Source organism: Lycorma delicatula, chromosome 9 (genome assembly GCF_047948215.1).
Source record: "Lycorma delicatula isolate Av1 chromosome 9, ASM4794821v1, whole genome shotgun sequence".
Lineage (NCBI taxonomy): Eukaryota > Metazoa > Arthropoda > Insecta > Hemiptera > Fulgoridae > Lycorma > Lycorma delicatula.
In genome coordinates this window covers 88,867,369-88,892,162 of record NC_134463.1, presented here as the reverse complement: position 1 = coordinate 88,892,162, position 24,794 = coordinate 88,867,369, and the positions used below count along the sequence as shown (strand labels likewise).

Genomic DNA, 24,794 nt, shown 5'->3' with positions numbered 1-24,794 from the left:
ACTATGAGGCTTCTTAATGAAAGCATGAACTTTGTCATTAGTAAAATGTTTTTATCATGTCCTTTTAAATTCGGATTCAAGTGTTTAAATCCGAAAATACATCAGCTAAGTAAGCCAACAGCAACATATACTCATTATTCTGTAAAAACATTGAGAATGATGTTTGTTTATCCTGGAAAAATATTAATTCATCTTGCAATTCCAATAACCAGATACTTCTGGTTATTGGAAACTTCTATATGGAACAGTAGAGGATTTTTACTTTTCACCCATTTAACTGCATAGTTTAGCAAACAGTCTATTCTTTAATGGTCAAGTTTTAATAAAATTAACCAACTTTTACAGCTTTACAAAAAATTTGTTTCAGATTTTCCAGCATATTTGTGGCAAGAGTTGTCTGTAAAGGAAGCAGTGCGGCCAATTCGCACTTGGTATAAGACCATCTTTTATTTTTTTCAGAAATCTACTATTCTTTCCTGTTATCACCTATGCATCAACACTACATGCTGCAATACATTTTATCCAATCTATGTATTAGATTTTAGTAGTTTCATAAAAAAAACATCAAAAAGATTATCCTGTTGCATGACTAGCTACTGATCTGCAAAAGAACATATTTTGTTTAACAGATCTGTCCCTATCGCATTAATATCTCATAAAACATAACAACTGAGAAATTTTTGCCACATCTATTAATTCATCGAATTGAATACTAAAAAATTTACTTGAACTCATTTTCTGAATTATCTAATCATGAACATAGCAGCCATTTCATTGATTTGTCTTGATACTGTGTTGTTAGAAAGCGGAATTTTTTTCAATTTTTTTGCTTCACCATGCCTATTAAAACACTGACTATATCAATCGCAACATGAAATATGAGGTTTTCTGCAATTGTATAGGGTTTGAACAAGTTAACAACTTTTAATGCAATAAGATAAGATGCTTCTTCAGGTGTACTTTTGTATGGCTTTAACAAATAGAAGATTGTCGATTTCTCAAAGTACATCATTTTCTTTCAAAAAATTGTAAGGGTTTGCTTTTATGATCTGGATGTTTAGTCTCCAAGTGTCGAATTAATTTTGTTGGCTTCATGCTTTCATCAGAGGACTTGAATGTAAACAATGCACTGTGGCTTTCCATACAGTTGAGGTAACACCATAAATTAATTAAATAACTGTCATTGTACAATTTTGTCTTTTTACGAATCGATACACTAGATGTAAATGACGCACTTCGTATTTTCACAAATTTATTCATTCTGCATAAGAAAAAAATTTTTAATAAAAAAAAAAAAACAATTACACAGTTTACTGCACACTAAAAAAACCAAAACCTCTATTATCATCTTCAGTGAGACTACGCTTTTAAAAATATAAATAAAGGCACCAGACACACACTTCAGATTCAAAACTAATCTGCTGGGAGCACGATGCGTTCAAACATGATGCTCTTACAGTGAATATTATATAAGCTGACCAAATTACAAGGAGCACGTACACATCAAGCTGAAACCTGTAAATTTCTCACATTTGTACACTTCATACATGCATGTTCATACCCATCGCTATCAATGCAACTAAACAGTTTTAAATAGGTTTCATTGCATTACGGGTTCACTAAGTATTCACTATATATTTTTTTTGGTTTTTGGGGATCATGGAGCAAAAAAGGTTGAGAATCGCTGATCTAGAGTAAGATTGAATCTAATGAAAGTAAGTATATAATAGTTAGAAAGTGAAAGCAAAAAAATCTATAACAGTAATAATGAAAAAGTAGCAGTGAAATTAAAACTGAATTAGACATTAATATTTAGATATTACACTACACCAGACTCACAACTATACTTAACCAGATATATCAACTTAATAACATAAACAAAGAGCTAACATTATAATGAAAGATGCAATATAAGAAGAACTATTCTAAACAGTTATTGAAATATTTTTATAAAATAACAAAATATTATTATTATTATTATTATTATAGTGAAATCAAATCTTTTATTGTCCATATCTCTAAATTAATTGATTAAAGCAAAAAAACAAAATTCAGCACAATCTACCACAGTACAGAGTCAAATAATATTTCTTACCTTATCTTACATTTTTTCTTTTTTATTTATTCATCAATAGCACTTTCGAGGAATTCCTCATCATCAGTTGGTTAAAAATGCTTATTTAAAATTTTTTTTAAAAACTTCAAAATCAAACATTAAAATATTGTTACGTATATAACACATGCAGTCAAACAATTAAAAAATTAAAATTCTTTAACTTATACATGTTTGTGGCTAGCCACAAACTTAATTTAACTTAATTTAATTAAATACATTTAACTTAATTTTTAGTTAAATACAGTCAGCTGTATTTAGTGGCTAGCCACAAACATGTATAAGTTACAGAATTTTAATTTTTTAATTATTTGACTGTATATATAAAACAATATTTTAATGTGTGATTTTGAATTTTTTTTAAAAAGTTTTAAAATAAAAAATTTAACTTAACCAACTGATGATGAGGAATTCCTTGAAAGCTATTGGTATATAAATGAAAAGAGAAAAAATAATAAGTTAAGTTAAGAAATCTTATTTGGTTCTGTATGTGGTGGATTGTGCTGAATTTTGCTTTTGTTTTAATATATACTTATATATATTTTTGCGTTCACTTTCTACTTACTTAGGTACTATATACTTAGTTTCATTAGATTCGATGTTACTCAAGACGCTCACTCATTTATTCATTAATTTTAGAACATAGTTGATCAAAGTTTTCCATATTAATGCAGGGATAATAATTTTGTATTACTAGGAGTAGCATATCTATTACTTGCATGATCCATTAACTGTAGTGCTCTGAATAAGTATTGATTTTTATAAAAGTTAGATAATGTATGATGTATTTATCATCATACAGCTGCTTTATTCATGGAAGTAATTACTTATTTAATAATAACAAAATGTATAATAATACAAGGTTTTATAAACAGGTTTATTACTTTTACATAAATATTTTCTTAGACAAGTTTTATTAGAATTATAATTAATTGTTCTTTTGTAGTAAAATATAATTTATTTATTAATGTTTTTAATGTAAATTTTCTGAGAATTTTTGGTTTATTTCTAGCTTATTTCAATAGACTAAGACAAAAAACACATAATAGCCAAATCAGTTTTTTTTTTCCATGAACTCATATAGTTCTCTTTTCAAGTCTGTACATTTTGTCTTAATATTTAAATTATTGGAATTGGAATTGGCAATTATCTAAAAAATAAATTATTAATTAAAAATAATAATTTGAATTTTTCTGCTAATCAGGAAAAGTTGTTCAGTAACACCTTACCAATGAAGTTTCTACTTTCAATATTCTCATGAATGTTTGCTCTGTATGTTTATAAAAGTTTGAATAGAGTTATCTATCTGCTGTTAATGTTTCATTCCTAATGTAGATACATTTATCAGTAAATTTGTTGCACTAACTTTTACTCAATTAACATTGCAGATCCCTCTTTAATTCATCAAAATGCTCTACAATAAGAAATTTAACTTGTATGAAGAAATTTAATTTATATAAACCAAAGTTATTAGTCTTTTTTTTTTTGTTTTTGATATATTTCATCTTTCATTTAAAATAATTAAAATATATTTTACAAAACGGTACACTAGTATTTGGATAACAAGGTAAGGGAGAAATGTAATTAAGAAAGCCATCAATTAAAAAACTCCTATTATTTCTGTAAATTTGCCATCACATCTTGAAATCATTCCGCACTTTTTAAATTTCATAATTCCAAAACTAAATAGATTTAATTAAAAAAATGATTAATGTAAATTCAAAATAAATAATAAAATTATTTTAATTAAAAAAAAAAGTTTTAAATGAAGTGACATTACAAAGATAAGTGTATTTTGTAGGAAAAATTCAATTTATATATTGCATTCAGTTATATTTTATTAGTGTGTAACTAATTAAGTTACTTTACAGCAATAATATATTGTTTTATATGATTTAATATTATCTGTAATTATAACAATAAATCATGTAATATAATAATAATAACACAAGAATTACTCCAAAATTAATTTTTGTTAGCTGGTAAAAATAAAAAAATGTAGATAAATGATTCTACTATGTAAAGAATATTTATATTACATTTTTATCTGATTGCCATCCACATTCATAAACATATTACAACAGCTGTAGCAGTTACTTTTGCAGTCTGAGTATTCAATCAGTTAAACTCAACCATGAAAATCTGACTGGTTCCAAAGTGCTAGTTAGTTTTCCGACCTTTATCTTGGTTTGGAGTTAGAAGTCAACTCAGAACCAAATTTGGATTATAAAATAGAGTAGAAAATCTCTCACTATTACAACTTAAATAAAGTCTGTTTTGTTTCAGGTGCCATTAAGTTGTTAAGGTAAACACCCTGAATGAAACTAAGGAAACACAGCCTATCTGTCTCAATCCTATATAGACAATCGTAAAATTTGTAGAAATTTATAAAAAGTATTCTAAGCCATTTATTTAACTTTCTGAACAATTTTATCAGTTGTATCTGAAATTACCCTTTCCATCATTAACATTTATATGAACTATTTATGCCATGTAGCATACATTTTGCAGGTGTAGGAACAATAGGTTTAACGTTTCATAAGTATTACTAGACTAGTACTGACCAGATTAGATTATAGATGGGTGTGAAATAAGATTATAGTTTGCTGATGGCTACAGCTTATGTACACTACCTTGCAAAGCTACAAGTTTATTTTCAACGGCCAACCTGATGTCAATTTTGGAATCTATACTATTATATAAAGAGGAGTACGGTTTTTATTTCTTCACGATAAACAAAAAACTACTCGATCAATTGCAACCAAATTTTTACCCATGTTTCTTGGCATAACTAAGAAAGTTTTTGTATATAATTCATCTTGAAAAATCAAAAAAAAAAAAAACAAAAATAGAATAAATGTAGTGGTAGAGATTTACTGGTTGAAGTGTAAATTTTAATGCACTGAACTGATGAAGTGTGAATCTCAATAACTGTGCGAGCTGGGTTTGAACTGAATGATTCGAATCAATCAAATTAATAATATTACAAAAATAATAGAATTAAATTTACATTAAATAAAATAAAATTAAGAAAATTTAAAAAGTTTCTGTTTAACAATAATGGACTTCCTGTGGGGACTGCATGTCAGGCTACATTGGTGAGATATGCGAGCAGCTTGTGGGAAGTTAGACCAATCATCACAGTTTAGTAACAAACAGCATGCTCCTGGGGCGCTGTTTTGGGAGGTGGAATGGGAGTGCTCTTATAATACCCCTGATAATCACCTGATTTTCAAAATTCATTATATATATATATATATAATAATTTAGTAAATTAAAATTTTTTTCTGTCCATATCTTGCTCTGTACTACTTAATTTGAAAAACATAAACAAAACTCTGCGTAATCCACCACAGCACAGAATCAATAAGGCCTTATCTTATTAATTCCTCTTTATTTTACCTTATCTTTTTTCTTTTTCTTTTCTATATATCAAAAGCACTTTCAAGGAAACTTATCATCAGTTGATTAATTAAAAGTAATTACAAATTAAAACATTAATAAAACACTAAAAACAAATATTATTACATTTATATCATAATACATGCAGTTAAATAATTAACTGAAATAATTAGAAATCTTTAAAAACTTAATATTTTTTTTTTTATTATTTAAATGTATTTGTGACCACCCACTAAATACAGTACAATAGGAATATTGTAACAGTACAGTGCTGTATTTAGTGGCTGGCCACAAACATGTTTAAAAAAAAAGAAGAAAGAATTTTAATGTTTTTAAAGATTTTTAATTATTTTAATTAATTATTTGACTGCATATATTAAGTCATATATGTAATAATATTAATGTTTAGTGTTTTATCAATGTTCTAATGCATAATTATTTTTAATTAATCAACTGATGATGAGAAGTTTCCTTGAAAGCGCTTTTGATGTATAGAAAAAAAAAAGAAGAAAAAAGATTAATAAGATAAGTTAAGAGATCTTAGTGATTCTGTACTTTGGTGGAATTTACTGAGTTTTGTTTATGTTTTTGGAATATATATATATTAAAAATATTCATATTTCTTCACCTGCAAGGAGGGTAAAGTTTTGAATTAAAGATATTCATTAAGGAAAAAAAATTGATTAATCCTTTTTCTTTATTATTATAATTCTGCTACCATGGTAAAGAAATAAAAGGTGTATGTACTTTAGTTACCATAGTTTCTATTATTCTGCGGAGCAAACCATGTTACATTGCCAGACATGGCAAAATTCTCGGTTCAGGGTGGGAGTTGCTGACCTAACACCAGAAGAACTAGTAGATTATATGCTGGCTTCAGGGCAAACTGGAGAGCCGTCAATGGTTTGGTGGGGATGATTCTGAGGGAAAAAGATGATGAAGGTCGTCGAAGGGGATTTTAGTTTAGAGCAGGGCAGACAGCCCTGGCTGGGAGGGCCGGTATGCTGAGGTGTGTCGGCTCCAATGATCAGCCGGGGACTCCTAGGGTCTGTAGGCTGGGGAATCAAAAGACCGAGTCCTGGCTGCTGGGACTCGGTCACGGTCACGGACTCGGTTCAAGGTGGGGCCTGGGAATGACATAATCGGGCCCAGTTCCTGCTCCCTAGTAATTAGAGGAAGGCGAGAAAGAGTACAGACCATGTCCTGGTTCTTGGAAAGGGGGCCCCAGGAACAATGTAGTTGGGCCTGGTTAACCCCTCCCTGATGATTTGAGGCAGGTATTGATCACAAAAAAATCCAACCGGTGAGCTGAACGGGAGACTCGTTTGAGTTTGAATTTGAGGACACTTCCCTAGGCTGAGCTTTACTTCAGTGTATGTCCAGCCCAGGGGAGTAGGGTAAAAAAGGTTACTATTATTCTATCTTTTCATATTTAATTTGTTTTTTAGATTTCTGTAAAGCCTTAATAAGGTAATTATTATTTATCAGTATTATTCTCATAACCGTGAGAATAACGTACAGTGTGTGGGTCCAGGAGCCTTTTGAATAGATGGGAATGGGAATGGGAATGGCCTGGATGGTTGTCCAGGGTGCCAATCCTCCTTGTAAATTGAGAATGGCAAGCCTTGTAAATTGTGCTCTGCGGCCTTAAGGAGCCACTGAGTTGGCTTCGGGATTCACATCGGCTGACCTGAACCCTGAGGGTCCAGGTTTTGGCTAGACGGGCTGGCTAGTAACTTTATAATTGAACTATAAACAGATTATATTTGCAGTAATTATTTACAAGATATTAAAAATTGAGTGTTCACTGATTTTCATTATCAAGTTAATTTCCCAAGTCGATTACACTAAACAGCAAGCCACCCTATAAATACAGCCATAAATACTGTCATGGATTCAGAAAAAAAATTCTTGCATTCTCAAAACAATAGATATGTTACTACTAAAAAATCTTAAGCAAATGAATAAAGGAGTTTGTACTTATTAACCACAGATTAGGTAATTTTCATGCTGCTAAACCCAAAAACTTACTAAAAATATTGTATTATTATATCTGTTTTCTCAACCAAAAAAGTTTACAGAAATTGTTTTCCTATTACAAACTGCAAAAAAATAACAGGTTGAACATTTGTAATTAAATTATGTAAATAACAGAAATTTAATAAAAATAAATTATCTTCTATTTTTTCTTTGCTCAATGTTCCTTATTGTAAACATTTGAAAATAACAAATTTATAAAAACTTCTACCTATTAGAAAATGAATGGCAATCACAATAAAAAAAAAAAATGATATACTCTGAAAAGAAACTGAAAACACCCTTTTACAAAACAAATTTTAAAGTAAGCAATCTCACTGATCAAAGCTTCCTTAATAAGAAAAATCTATCGCAGTTTATGGAAATAAACTGCTTGTGAAGATAAAAAACAGCTATCCAGAATATGTGGCTTAATCTTTATATGATTTGAAACTTGTAAATAAATTACTTCGGTTACAGTTAAAATAAACATTATTTAATTCTTGTGCATAGTAATTAACTGTTTAATTTTTTTTTTATTTAGGCTTACTTCATTCAAATAATGAAATGAATCTTTTTATGCAAAAAATTATAATACAAATCTAGAAATTTTAAAGAAAAACAGGTAACCAATTAAAATAAACGAATAAATCAAAATACAATAACAAAAATGGTTCAAATATCACAAAAGTTTTAACCGATTAGATTTCGTTGAGAATAAAATAGAATGTATTATTAAATATAATAATGTAGAGATTCCAAGGACATTAAGACAACCAAGATTCAATTCAAAATATAAATATTTTATATTTTAATGTGTAATTACACTTTATGCAGATAATGACAGGTTTCTACTTAGTGAATAAAAATATAAAACGTATTTGTACTCTAACCATTGTTAGAGTACAGTCTGATCAAAACTTGATAAGAGTAGTGTCAAAGTGTCAAAAAATACTAAAAACAATTATAAATAAAATATTAAAAGTGAACAAAGTGTATAGTATAACTCAAATATAATAAATATTTGAAATAATACAAAAGCAAATACGTGAAAATACGAAATAGATGAATGACATAAGCGCATCAAATATCAATACAGAAGGTGTTAATGTAAATTATTTGAGTACATGTTAAATGAAGATACAGACAATTTAAGAAAATAAAAAATTTAATAAAATTCATTGAAAATAAATAAAATAAATTGGTGGTCCTTTTTAAGGAATAAATGAAATTATTTTTTTTTTTTAACAAAAAGGAACATTGAATATAAATATATCCACATCAAGAGGTATTGTTAAATAAAATAAATTCTTCCCTGAACATAACAAGTTATCGATGTATAAATAATAAAAGATAACATGAAATAGTTAATTTATATTTTTCAAATGGGTTTGGAAATTGACTGGGATTTGAACGCAGGACCTCTGAATGAAAGGCCGAGATGCTACCACTCGCGTGACAGAGGCTGGCTGGAAATTCATACTTTAAAATATTTTCAAAAATTCCTCCCCAAATTCTTCTGAATTTTTTTGACAATCAAAATTCATGTAATAATATTATGAAAATTAAAATAATCTCACAAATCAAGAATAGTTTCTTTTCATAAAATTTGTGCCAGTAAAATCTAAATTTCACTTTTTAAGTACATCAAAATATTAAATTGCATTAGACAACAATTACGCTGGCAGCCTCTGTGTAGTTTATCATCCTATCCTGTTACCTTACCCTCTCTCTTTTTTATTGGTTAAATGATTTAATGGTGGTTAATGGTTTAAAGGTGCATCAGCCACTACATAAATACTATAAAAAGATAAACTACTGGCAGAGGTGATACCTAAAATATAAGTACTTAAATTACTTACTGAGTTTCATGAAACTATTATTAGTGTTTGTGATGGGAATATATTTTTTTCACATCAGCTTGTATATTTTTAACTGATAAATATCATACACTAGCCGATCAGGTTGTACTCAATTCACTTAGCCTTCCATCTAATCAAAGGACTTCATTCTACAGACATGGCTGAATGATATATAGAATAAATTGAAGAACCAGTTCATCCTGGATAATATCTATTGTGATTGGCTTGTTTAATTTAATTGTATTCATTAAAACATAAGAGAAAATTATAATATAATAGTGTGTGTTATTTAATATTAATTTCACAGTCACGTTTAATATTTTTATTTATAAAACATTGTAAAATATTCTATGCTCATAGTCATCGAACAATTAATTTAATTTATATTTTAATTTGACCTATTTATTAATACATTTATATTAATTTATTTAATGACATATTTACAAAACTGAAATAATATTTTTATTCTATTGCCTAAGGTTTATTTGTATATAATAAAATCTGATTATAATCACTCATGAATTTTTCAAATGCACAGAGCATAGTTAAATAAAACATTTTTTATGAATAATGAATAAACATAAATATTATTTTGTCAGTTAAAAACGTTCCTTGCACTAAATTTATAATTGCAGATTTCTTTCTACCACAATATATGTTTCTTGTTTAGATCAGGATATTAAACTCTGTTAACTTTTTTCTCATAAAAAAAAATTATTTAACAAGTACAAAAACAACTGTATAAAGTGAATAAATAAATAAACATTATTGTAATAGGAATTGATGTTAATATAAAAAAAAACTATATTTTTTCCTTCTGCAACAGCAGAACAACATTGAATCCTATAACATCATATTTAAATGAAAAACAGATTAACAAATTTTCATGACTCAGTACTGTCAACGTAGGTGAACCTGCCCTGAGAATTCAATTAATGTAAGCTAAAGGGTCAATAGCCACTCTTTTTTTTTCACAAAAAGTTGTTGTTTACTGAAAAAGAAGTGGAACAGGGTGATCTACAAAAAAAATAGTATAAGATTACAGTACGATATATTATACATAAGTACATTTTCCAATAAACTGTAGAGTTCTTTATGGAAAGAATTAAAAGATATTAAAAACATTACTGAAATGATTCTAAAGATAAAAATGTTTCTTTATCTAATACTGCAATTTTTCTGCATGTGATCATCCTTTTCCTGATTCTCAATCCTTTCTTCCCCATTTTGGGTACTGTGAGTGTAAGTCTAATGATAATAGGTCTACATTGAGAATGTTAGGGCTCTATAGGCCACAACATTCATTCTTGGTACATACAATTTGACTGGAGTTCATAATATTTCTAATAGGCAAATCAAATATATAGCAAGTCATAACTATATGGAATAGTTGGAATGCATTCTGCATTTTGATAGTTGGAAACCATACATGATATAATTGTTCAGGTATTCAAAAAACTCAACGGTTAATTCTAATTCTAATAATATGGAGAAAGTATGTAAATTTTTTTAAATGTAATAGAATAATTCTTTATTACACCTATATACTTAACCCTGTCAAGTGGGATAAACTAAAGAAAATATTAAGAAGCCAATGAATGTGTGCACTAAAAAAAAAAAACAAGAAATAAAACATGTATAAAGTTAACAAAAAATCTGTTAAGTGAAATAAAAAAAAAATGACAATGAAAGTTAAGTAAGACTTGAAAAAACATCTTGTAAAGTATTACATTTGGCATGTACATAAGAACACCACAGACACACATTTGCAAAACAAGGACACCGGCCTAAAAAAGGGTTTGAAGAAGATTGAAGAAGATTAAATGAACACACCACAAATATAAAAGTAATGAGAATAGAAGCTTAATCAGAACAATAAAGCTAAGCTGGCTAGGATATATAATGAGAAGATTGATTACAACAGTGGATGAAAGCAAAAAAGGGAGGCAGTTAAGAAGCAAAATATATAGATTATCTGAAATGAAATGGGAGCTATTTTAGCTGGAAATAGAGGAGAATGGAGGTAGGCATGATGCAAGGGACTTTATCAGGACAGTTAATTTGATGATGATGATGATGATGAAAATAATCCTAATTTTATTATAATTACAAGTCTGCTGGTAAAAGAAAAATTATCAAATAGAAGAGAATTTTTTTCAATAAACCTATTTACTGCTTGTGAAACAAGTTAAAAAAGAAAAAAAAAATACTACCAGATATTACCACCAGATTCAAAAGAATCAAGCAAAGAGGAGGCAAAATGTGAATTAATAGATAAGACAGTTGGGTTATTTTGCAGATCTTGAGATTTTATGATTCCCTCTAACAAAAAAAACACAATTTTAATATTGAAAAATTCTGAAGACGCTTGTACATATATGCATCTTTGCTTAATATCTCTAGATTGGATGGACCATTTTGGATGAAATTTGCGATGGTGATTTCTGTGTATGGTGCAATGATGGTATTAAATTTTGATCACAATTGGTGAAGGAGGGAAGGAAAATACAGACCTTATGGGAACTTTACCCAAAGTCTACAAAGGGACCTTGTGAGTCCCTTTCTAATGATGTTTGTTCTTAATTAAGGAGAAGAATGTTTAATCAATGAATATCATGGTCTTAAGTAAGGAAATTGAGTTCCATACGATAGAAGCCAAAAGATATCGAAAGGTGTTTTCTCCTGTGTGAACTGCTGTTTTAACGACAGAAAAGAAAGGATTTTTTGCATCATATCATCACAGGTAATGAAGAATGATATTAAGATAATCCCAAGTGCAAAAAATATGGTGTAAGGCTGGCCAGTCATCAACATCAACAGTAATAAAGCCAAATGTCCATCGTTAGAAGGTATTACTCTGGTGGGATCACAAGGGTGTAGTCTAATATAAACCGCTAAATTCTGGTGAAATCATTACGGAGAACTGTTACCAACAACACAACTAGTGCAGTTAAACAGAGAAATGACCAATCAGAAGACAAAGTGATTTCCCAGTCGTTATACTGGTTAAGGAAAACACTAAGCTGGTCGAATGGGATGTTCTAACCCACCCACCATATTCACCAGACATTGCTTTTTCTGATTTCCACTTGTTTTGATCCATGCAGAATGATATATTTGACCAGCACTTCTGTTCTTCTGAAGAAATTAAAAAAAAGCTCAATTCATGGGTAGTCTAAAAAGATGAGGAATTAGTTTTGTACCAGAAAAATGGGAAAAGTTGTAGTTAATAATGGATAATGTTTTAAATATCATGTACTTATCTCTTTGTTTTAAAATAAATGTTTATTTTCACAAAAAAATTCTTTAAAATTATTTTTTAAAGTACCCAATACCTCAAAATTTTACTCAAAGTAGAATATTTTTTTACATAATTCTTTACTTGTACACTTGCATTCTTCAATGTTTCACTTCAAGTAATAATCTGTTGACAAAGCTAAAGCCTTTGATATCCAGACTTTCTGGCTTAGCTGAAAAAGTTATTTTTATACAAGTCAGGCAGCTGAAGGTATGTTTATAGCATTAAATTTCATCTAATAATCATTACAATGTTTTTTTTTTTGTGAATTTTGGAAATCATTTAAGTTTTTTAATACATACACATGTCAAATGTACAATTTTATTTAATTTTACATAAAGCTGTATACTTTGAAATAAAATTTAATTTAATCTTCAACCTGATTAAAAGTAATTGTATAACAATCAATAGAATGAAATAAAACAATAAGAATTAAGTGCTATCATATTTTACAATTTATAAAAATTATTTCAGGAAAACATAAAAGTGAAATATTAAGTTTAATGTTTTAGATTCAGATATCTAACCTCTGATATTAAAAATGGTTTCGAAATTAAACATCTGCTGTACTATTTACCTAGTAACATATTTAATTACATAAATAAACCATGAAAAACTATTATTAGTATATGGTAATAATGATAACAATAGTATAAGAAAAACAGTAATACAAAATGACCTTGGACACAAGTCATCAACTTATTTGTATAAAGATATGCACCAACATAAAGTAGAATAAATCTTTATAATTTATTGTAATCTTTTTCACAATACTTAAAATGTTGTGTATATTAAATTAATAAACATGATCATATTGTACAACAAATTTATTAACTGTGAATAAATTGGGTTTATCAAGATAAAAAATAAGAAAATAAAATCAATAATTTATTTAAATATAAAAAGGTTACATATGTAACGATGGTTATCTACAGATTAGTATTCTCTCATATCCCATACAGTTAACGAACTACATATTAAATTACTTAAAAAAACAAAACTAATGGCTAAAAATCTCAAAAGGGATAAAATTTTTATATAAACTGTATTATTTTAACCTTTTCAATTTCTCTTTAACATGGTTATAGGCTACAATTTTTGTGATATTCAATTAAATGGCATAAAATTTCTTACAAAAAAAAGCAAACTTGTAGACATACCAGTACAAAAGATAATTTCCTTTTATTTCTTGTAAATTTATTAACTGTTTTCATTCTTTTTTCTAATATGCAGAATTAATCCATGTTAATCAAACAAAACAAAAGAATACTATAATATAAATCTTTCATTTTAATAGAAAAATATATGTAAACAAATGCATCTGTTGCTAAAAACTAAAATGAAACTTCATTGACAACATATCTAAGCAGTACACAAAAAATAATTTTTTTCTTCCATTACAGTTAGTATACATTTTGCCACAGTACAGGAAATATTAGAGAAAATTTAAAAAAAGAATTACAAAAGACTTTGCATGAAAACAGCACAGCAATTTTTTACAATATGAACACCTAAGCTATCCACACACACACACACACACAGGATAAAAAATGCTAACAGAAATACAAAGCTATTTTTCTGATACTCCTCGTTTCATTTTTTAAACATCCATTTAAAACAAATATTTCTAAACATCGAGATAGTGTGGTATAATTAGCACTTGCCAATGATAGTTCAAAGCTATGTCAGACTACATTTTAATGCCGCCAGTCTTGATTCTATTCACTGGCCACCAATGATGCAATGCATTGCTTAGTTCTAGTTAAAAATATATTTTGACCAAGTAATGTAACAAGCTACAGCTAAGGTACACTCTACATTTATGGAGAATGGGTCCCAAATCAATAAAGTTACCCAAAATACTTTGGTGACTTCTGAAATATTATATGAATTTATCTATTATTAATCTAAAAAGCAAAACAAAACTGTCCTCTAATGGATTTTACTTAGCAGTGAAACTTCAATAATAATTTGAACGGAGAATATTTTTACAACTACTACTCCCAGTCTTTCTCTACAACAAAAGCAGCTATTATAATTCTTGCTAAGTGTTTTGATTTTAGATTTGGAAGATTTAAATCCAAGTAAAAGTGTTGCAAAAGGTTATTCCTTAAGAAAGGAAAGTCTTAAAACAAATTTGAATGCCTATGTTATCAGTTTATGTTCTATATTAGCATTATATCTGGACTCATATGAATAAATACATGAATTACAGAACATCTTATGTCACAAACAAAACATACTAATTTAATCTTAGTGTATTTGAATGGGCCAAATTTTCATTTTACTCTGCAAGATCTGAATACAGTGAGTGTTTAATATCCACAATCATTTCATTTGGAGTTTTTTATCAGTTAATAATCAATTCTTTAAGGTAATTTGGTTTTGTAGATACTATAATAATATTTTTCCCTTCAACTATCATTGATAAGTATAAATAAACACTGATTAATGCAAATGAACTGGATGATTACATTCAAAACAAAGAGCTTTATATATTAGAAGCTCTTAATAATAACAACAGTAAAAAATTAAAATTGTTAATATTATATCTCCATCACTTTTCTCAGTCTCATTTCTGCATATTGATTGTTTTCATGAATCCTGAAGAAAATCTAACTTAAAATACCCAACTTTTTAATCAAACTTCAATTTATGTCTTTAAGTAATACACAAAATAACACTAACAATATGACCTATTAACAAAACTTTTCTTGTTGTCCTTATCTAGTTAGGACATTTTTGCTCCATTTTTCATTATTGGCCACTATTATCAAAAAAAATTTGATAATTAAAATAATGATTATTATTAAAGGTGAAGTATTGTTTGAAAAAGTCTTTTAAAATAATTACCACACTAACTGCTGTTGAGAGAAAAATGTACTGTACTGATTAAATAATAATGCAGACTATATAGCTTCTATTGCTGAATGCTTCTTACAAGACAAAGTGCCAGCTAAGTATTTTCTTGTGGATATTATGTAAATTACCTATATTGGCATGAAATTACAACTTTAATTACAGACCACAATTCATCTGTGATGCAATAACAGTTGTTGTTCATTATTATTTAAGTTTACTTAATCTGGTTATTAAAAGGAACACATCAGCTTTGTTAATATTTAAGAATAAATATATTTTAAAAAGATTGAAAAATAAATTATAATTGAAAAACTGCTGATCAGTACTGGGTAAGAACAATGAGAATTAGTTACAGGGTTATGTTTTGAATTTTTTTTGGCGTACCACATGGCCATAAATCATTTTTTTTTTTGGTAAAAAATTAGTTAAATAAGGATACTACTTTGCATTATTATCCTTATGATTTTTAAGAAAATTTCAAAAATAAAATGAAATAAACTGCAGAAAAGAAAACTGACTGGAACATAAAATATGAGCATTGATACTTTTTTATAGCATATTTAAAGAAATAAATTTCATCAACAGATATAATTAGACTAGTAAAATCTACAAATCCACAGAGAAGTAGAACTACAAAAGTGAACTTTCATAAGATTAACATCTCTTTCTAAAGTTTACAATTAATTAAATTTTTAATTAATTTTAGAGGATCAGCCTTTTCACGTATAGAACTAATAAAACTGGGGTAAAGAACCAAATAATATTTTTACCACTTGTATAAAAATCTGTATTGCTAAGTTTAAAATCAAAAAACTAACATATGAAATATACTTCATCACAAATGAGAATGGTAACTACCTGAGAGAGGAACATTTATTTCTAATGACAACTACTCACAAGATCAACAAAGTTGAATTGAAATTACTTTCAGTTTTCTCCAATTAGCTATCCAAATTTGTAGAAACACAAATCAAATTAAAAAACTACAAATGCAATCAACAGAATGAGGCTACCTTATACTATCTCCAAATAATGTTATGAATAAACAAACTGTAAACGAGTAAAAAAAAAAAAAAAACTTAAAAAAGTAACTATTACTTTTTCTTTATTATTCAACCTCCTTGATATACAAGTATTAGTTGAATTAACATGGTAATGGTTCAGTTCAAAAACAGGCTTATAAAGAATCTTTATGGTTACATCATAATTTAATTTTTTGTTCTACGAAACTAGTTATTTAAAGTTGTGTTCATAGTGTACTGTTTAAGATACCAAAGAGAAATATCAAGAAGGGGGTGTCTATAGTAGAATGTTGAAATGGTCATTTTAAGGAGAGGCTCTATTCTAAGATTATGCCAGTCTTATCTACAAACTGTAACCAAAATACAAGCAGACATAGTCAGTTGAAAAAAAAAATTATAAGTGGAAAGTTGAATGTACCTGAGGCCAAGCTATGAGACAAGCTGTATACAAAATAATAAAAAAAAAATAAATATGATTCTTTGTATAATACTATCAACTCTTTTCTTATAGCTGTCATCCACGCTTCACTACAAATGTGTACACATAATTCCAGCTAAATTTCACAATTAAATTTTCTTGATGATACACTATTATTTATCAGTAAATTTCCTTATATGACTGTATGCACTCTTAAAAAAAAATAAAAAAAAGGAAATGATTGCACGAACGAAGTCCTGTGGGATAGCATCTCATGTCTCGTTTGTTTGTTTCACAATATGTATCTAGATTAACGTACTCCCAGAAAGACATTCCAGAAAGGGACAAAAGACACTCTTTTAGTTCCTAAAAAAATCAGTAGCCAAAAGCTTCTTTACCGAACGTTCTTGAATGAACTTCTTCAGTCTAGAAGATGATGAATGTCATCACACTGATTGCTGCTTTGTCTCAACATTTGAATAAGAAGTCCAGGTTTCATCAATGATGAAACAACATGATGAAACATTTCATCACCTTCATTTACAAAAAGCTCAAAAATTCATGCGATGCCACAAGACTTTTTCCTTGGGTATGTCAGTTAACATATTCAGCACCCATCCGGCACACAATTTTTTTTATAAATTTCAGTCAAATAATCATTCAATATTTCAGTCAAAACTTCATAAATCAAACATCATAAAGCAGTTGTTTTCTTGAATTTTTTGTCAATATTTTTCAATCAAATCATCCTAAATGTTCATTCAGCCTTCTTGAAATGAACGGTATAAGTGTCTTAGTTTAGCATCACTTGCAATTATTCAACCTTATGAGTCACTAATTTGCCTCTGAATTTCAGCCGCAGAATTGCTATTTTTCCATCAAAAATTGGACTATTCCTCTTACTTCACCCTTGATGGATCATGAATTGTAAAATTCATTATAATGGAACAATATAAACAAGTAAAAACAAAATTACTAAACTATTATAGCTATCAGCTGAATATTAATTTACATAACTGAGCTACGCAAATGTCACCTGTTTATATCATGTATGTAGATGGATAATTCAAGACAGACATTAACACTCCCCCCCCCCATAACTTAAAAAATCTTTTATAATAATTTAAACACTTTTCCTATTTACTGAGATTGTTGAATAAATATATTAATAATCATGCTGATGCACATTGAAAAATAAGATTATAAATTTTAATGAGAAAGCATTATAAACATTTTTATGAATACAATTATAGAAGAAAGTAAAATAAAAATAAAAATTCATCCGACAGATTTAACATTTTACTAGAATGTAAGAAAATATTATGTATGATGGTGCCAAGGCACAACCGTAAAATGAGCTCATTTCTCAGCCAGTTTTTGTTGATTTTTGACTGTCTTGTCACTCATATTTAGAGTATTTTGGCATACTGATTTCATTCAGGCTGATAAGTGACCTTCACTCAGTTTAACACAACAGATATTGATTAATAAACGTTAATGACATTTATCTAAAGAAGTCTGACTGATCCCTCTTGAATCTTAAGAAGGGTACCACCTAAGGGGGATTACCCCCATGTAAAATGCCTAACCACTTTATAACAGTATCATGGTATCAGGGCAATAAGAGACTTCACTCTGCCACTGATGCCATCAGTGGCAGATAATGCAAAGCAACAAATTAATATTATAATTTCTGTTCTGAAACATGTAATATACTTGTACATTATTTCAACTTAGCTGGAGAAACCACATAGTATCAATACTAAATGAATTAGTAAATAAGTAAGTAAATAGCAGGTAAATGTATTATTAGTAGGTAATTAAAGTTTGAATTAATTGTTAGAAAATATTAAGATAAACCAAGGTTAGCTTACTGTACAAACTGATAGTCATCATGCAACTTAAGTTGCTACATAAAATATTAAGTGACACCAGATTGTATTACTAAAAAGTTATGATTAAAATTACAAATGAATTTTTGAGATATTGGCAATATCATCTCATTTTTTTTTCAATATCTCCTCAGCTATCATTTATTATACATATAAAAATATTTTTTAATCTATAACAATTTTTTTAACATTAATAAGTTGCTAACTGCAAAGAATGTTAAAACAATAAAAAGCTAGAAATAATAAATAAAAACAGGTACATTAATTTGTAGCTTTATCTATCTGTTATTTTTTTTATGACAGTAATGATGCATGCAAAGCATAAAGGAGACTATTCAGAAGTTTCCCCCCCCCCCAAAAATGGTGTTTCTACAACAAGTCCCTTTCTGACCGTGAAGGTGTCACTTGTAGGGCTGAATTTCATCTACACTATGGGTAGGCTCAGCATAATGATGTGGAAGCATATTCGAGTCAATTAAACAGCCAATGGAAAACCACTTCACTCCTTTTTCTATAAAAAACTAAAATGACGTCAAAAAGATATAGCAATTCTTAGGAATTGCTATATTTTTATTGATGTCTCATGTCAGGTTAACTTCAGTATAAAAGTTAGCTTTGTTTCCAACTTATTTTTTTATTCATGTTAATATTTATTCACATAATTATTTATTATTAACATAACAGACCTGACAAAATTTAATGGTTTATTTTTAACTTTAATCCAACTGGTGCATTAGGGCTTTAAAGTACACACTATTGTGTAATTAGCATTTCAATTCCCTGTTTGAAATGTAATATTCTATCCTCTTTATTCATACAAAAAAAATAGATCTGTTTAGGAACTTAACAATAGCTGGTCTTAGTATGGGAGATAGCATACTATTAGACTAGGCTTTTTGTTTAACTGGTCTGAAATACTTACTCATTATTTATGTTTATCACACCTTTAAGAACAAAGTAATAACACAATTAATTAACTTCTGAATGTGTATATAGATGTACATGTGTGTACTGTTTCTGAACAAAAAAAAATTATTGCTTTTTGAAGACTATTGTATTTTTCAGATCAGGCATTTTGCTTTTTAATCTACAATTATTCCCCTCAATAGTAAATAAACAAATTAATCAAATTTACAAACTGCAAGAGATTTACATCAACACCAAGCTGTTGTTTCATACAACATAAATAAATGTTCTGGTACTAAAAGAGATAAATAAGATTCAATAGAAACTGAATGCATCTTATAAAAACAAACCCAGATCTACGACCTTAAATCAATTCTTTGTAAGCAAGTAATCGTGTTAATATCGGAAGATAGATATTCACGGGATTTCCCTAATACACTGTTAGTGGGCATTCTGTTACAAGCTCCATTACTTATGTAAGAAATCACACTTACAAGAGATGATGTTAAATCCCATTTATGCATTAAAAATGAGATCTACCATGGTTTGTCTTTTATGATTACAGTGAGCACCACAAACCTTTCCCTAACTTGGGAACAAAATAGAACAGTATGATCCTACCTCACAATCTGTTGGCCTCACAATTGTCTGCGATCATAATACTATTGCTACGATTAATTAGTACTAAATTCCTTCTCAGAGTTCACAAGGTTCACATGGAGGCTTCCTGAATAGGCAATATGAATTTTAGCCTGTTAACAGTAAAGGGGTCTCTAGCGTTTAGTTGAAGTGTAATTATATTACACGGGATTGGGAGGCACCTGAATGGGATTGATAAAAGAGTGGTGACAATGGTTTTGTTGCTAGAATTAGGTTGGACACCAACTTTCTTTACACAAGTACCATTAAGCCACATTTAGAGAGCAGTATTCTACCACAAAATACACCATAGTGAAATTTGAAGTTAAAAAGACATCAGTGCAGGCCTTCCATTGATGAAAGCCAATTATGAATGCTGCAAGGTTTACATAAGAGTTTACAGAATGCTACACAAATTTGATACTTGACCACTTATTCAACCAGTTCTACATTTTTATAATTTAACACATTAAAAGAAAACAATTACAATAACCAAGCAATTTAAATGTTATGTCCACAATATAACAGAAGTTACGATTGTTTCCAATTAACAGTAATCTTATATGTAGTTCAGCCTGAATTCAAATAACAATTTCAACAATCTAAGTGGGTTTACACCAGTTGAAAGTTAGCACAATCTCAATATAAAAGTGTATGACTAAAAAGACAAACCTTTTTACCGATAAAATTAGTGTAAAAAAAAAATGCAAAATTAATTTACACCTTAAAAATGTATAAAGAAAATAAAAATATAATGCTAATAAATTTTACAGAAACTTACCAAATTTAGACGTCTCTAACATTATATTTTTGTCAGATATTGGCAAAAAAATTCTACTGCATCTTATTATGATGACAGAATGCAAATAACTTCACGTTTAGCAGCAAAAACAGTCACCAAGAAAGTCAACAGAACTGGAATTCCTAAAATATTAAAAACCTAAGTTAATCAATTTATATTATGAAACTTAATATCATAAAATGTGCAAGGGCAAAAATAAATCATCATCAGCAGAAAAATTTTCTCAATCATAAAATACAATTATGGTAACAGTTGCTTACAAAATTAACATTAATAAAACAGAATTTGAATAAGACAATTCATTACGTTGATTAAGAAAAGAAATTGGATGGATGCATTTTAAAAGTTACCTTAAAAAAAAACTATAAATGTAAGAGAGTATATGTTTTTCTCTTATCAATAGTATATCTCATATAAATGTCAATCAAAGATTTATTGAAAGTACAATAAAAAAAATAACAATTCCTTTCATATATAACTTGAGAAAAATTTAAGAAGTCCCAAATTAATCCAATACTGAGTTAATATAAAAGAAAATACAGTTTTTAATCAGTATAAGTTAATCACAACAACAGATTATTATTGTTAAAAAACTGTTGAAAAACTCCCACCACTACAACTTTGGTACAACATGAAAAACACGATGATAAATATCAAATTGAGTGGAATTACATTATCTACACCTTCTTGTAAATACATTATACATTATCGCAAGGGTAAGTCAACTAAATAATGACAAAGCATTTAAATGAAATAACAAATGAAAACAGATGCAACTGTTACAACAGGAAATATTGAATCTGAATTTCTTTTTTAACAAGTTCAAAATTTTTATAAGAGTATACTAGCAGACCCAGTAATGCTTCATTACTGCTAAATTTGAGCATATATATATAGATTAAATGAACACAATTGAAAGTTTGATAGAATTAAAAACTGAACATTATGGAACGTCACGAATGTTTATCCCTTTTTCTTTTCTCTCTTATTTCCCCATTTCTTTCTTTTCCTTTTTTCCCTATTTTTCTTCTTCCATTTTTCTTTTTTTCCCTTTTACTGTGCGTAAATTGGTCCAGTAGTTTTTTAGTTTACAGCGGATACACATATGAACATTCCCTTTTATATATATAGATGAAGAAAGTCCAGTGGTATATTTGTTTGTTTTGTAAATATCTCAACACTGGCGCAACCTAGCAAGTATAGCTTTTACAAAAATTTTTCTTTTCATGTAATATATATTCTGAATATGAGCCAAATTGGTCCATAAATACAATTTTTCTTGATATCTCAACCCCAGCACCACCTAGTGGGTTCATTTTTCGCAAAAATATTTCATTCCTTTTCGTGAAGAGAATATATATAATGTATAAATATATATATATAAGTTACGTGAAAAGAAATATTTATATATATATATATATATATAAATGAAAGATTGTAATTAACTATTACAAAAGAAATTTCATTAAGTTATTATTATAATTCCTTTCTCTTTTGGCCAATAGTAACTTTAGTAAGTATTTAAGGAGAAACTCATGTCCATTTGAATTTTTCTTGATTAGAATGGAAAGACACAAGAAGTATATATTCTAACCAACAAGCACTTAATAAAAAGTAAAAGAACATATTTGAAAACAAGACTACTTACTATACACATCACAAAATTGTCATGAAAAATTCTGAACAATTTTATGCTAAATGATGACAAACTACCGATTAGAATAAACTATAACAATTTTACACAGACATGTTGACAATATACGACAAGTGAAAACAGGAAGGCAGTTAACTGGAGACAAGGTGTGTTTAATAAACACCCATGACACCTTTAAACCTTAAGACTACAATTAACATACTGTTAACTGAGTTATTGTTACAATGGGGAAAGAATGAAATAGTTATAAGGCTGAAAATAATCTAATCCAGCTCTCAACACAAAAAAGGATTATTTATTTTTAACAGGATGTCCTCCTTAACCTACAGGTTAGATGTCATGACTGCAGTAAATTACTAAAAATTAGTAATACAGACAATCTTTATTATTAGTTTTAAATAACATATTTCAATAAAAATGTTTCCTAGTTTTCTAATAAAAAATTTGTAAACTGTTATTTTTTTATATAACATTATAACATGTTCAATGCACAGTATTTATAAATGTTAATGTAGCATTGTATTTATATAAAGTATTGTAATAAGACTGGTATAGCAAACATGAGTAACAGATTCCTACCAATTAAGAAGTAAGAAATAGAAAATATAAAAATGGGAGGAATCCAGAAAGGGGCTAAAAGAAACAATTTTAGTAAAGGAGTCTGCAAGGTCAGTGAAGGTGCGAATTTCGAGTGCAGGTTAGATGCAACTAGGTGATGTCACAAATAATCCCAATACACGAAAACAAGAAATGGTTCAGTGAGTTACTGTAAGACTAAAAGTGAAAAAGATAATGTATAATGTACTAAATTTCATTCATAAACTGTTAGGGTAGTTTTATTTGTGAATAGCAAAGGTATTTGCAGTAAAAGAACTTTATACTTGTCTTATCTATTGTTCTTAATACAAGACTAGTGGTTAAAAGTGTTAAGACTAGCGGTCATACTACTGTCTTTTATCAATGGGACTGAATTCTGGTTTTCATTATTTATTTACCTGTGAATAAATCCTGACAATTACTTTAAACTCTGTTTTGTATGTAATTATTGTTTTTTATTATTATTATTACTGACATTTATGATTGCTTGTTTGTTATTGACATTTAATATTGCCATTACCGTCATTATTCTAATTATTATTGTGAGATTTTTTTTTATTTCTCTGTTGTTATTATTATTCTGATTATTACTGTGATTGTGATTACTATACTACTTTTATTACTGGTTTGTATTTTTTGTTTTTTCCTCTTTCCATAGGGGGAGGATTATTTATGTTTCTAAGTTAATAAATTGTAATTACATAAACATTTTCAATTGTCAATATCTCATATATCCGCTTTGCTTGGAGTTCTGCAACAGGTAGAATATAAATCGACTACTCTACAAGTATGTTTTGTTTAACGACGTGGTAAATTTCACTCAAGATGGCGTAAATAACTTACGGAATGAGCATACATGGGATTCTGCCCATGTATGTATTTTTATTGCAAAAATTAATCCAGCCAAAATCAATTCCTTACATGACAATCTCAACAAAATTCATGAGGATTTACAGAATTGAATTGGTGGAAGGCAATTTTCAACACTGATTTAGCTTAGCGTCAATGTATGATGTGGCCTTTTTCATCATCAGCTGTTTGGACCGTTCACACTACCTGGCCGCTTAAGTAGTGAAGTCTACTTGCACTTTCTTCAAGAATTGCCACAGCTACTTAAAAATGTTTCTCTAGCGCTGAGATACAAAGTATACTTCCAGCATGATGGTGTGTCTCTACATTTCTCTTGTGCTACTTACACTCGCTTAAAACATCATTAACCTGAGAAATGGGGCTGTGGAGGTTCACATCCCTGGCCACCAAGATTGCCTGATCTAACACCTTTACATTTTTGCATCTGGGGATGGATGAAAA

General features: G+C 28.4%; 1 protein-coding gene across 1 annotated transcript in view; it reads right to left on the bottom strand.

The window, feature by feature from the left end:
• Positions 1-24,794, bottom strand: part of rdx (BTB/POZ and MATH domain-containing protein rdx) — a 524,123-nt gene that overhangs the window by 474,220 nt on the left and 25,109 nt on the right. Inside the window, exon 2 of the mRNA XM_075374842.1 lies at positions 21,212-21,354. The gene's annotated coding sequence lies outside the window, so the exon portion shown is untranslated. The remainder of the gene's footprint in view (positions 1-21,211; positions 21,355-24,794) is intronic.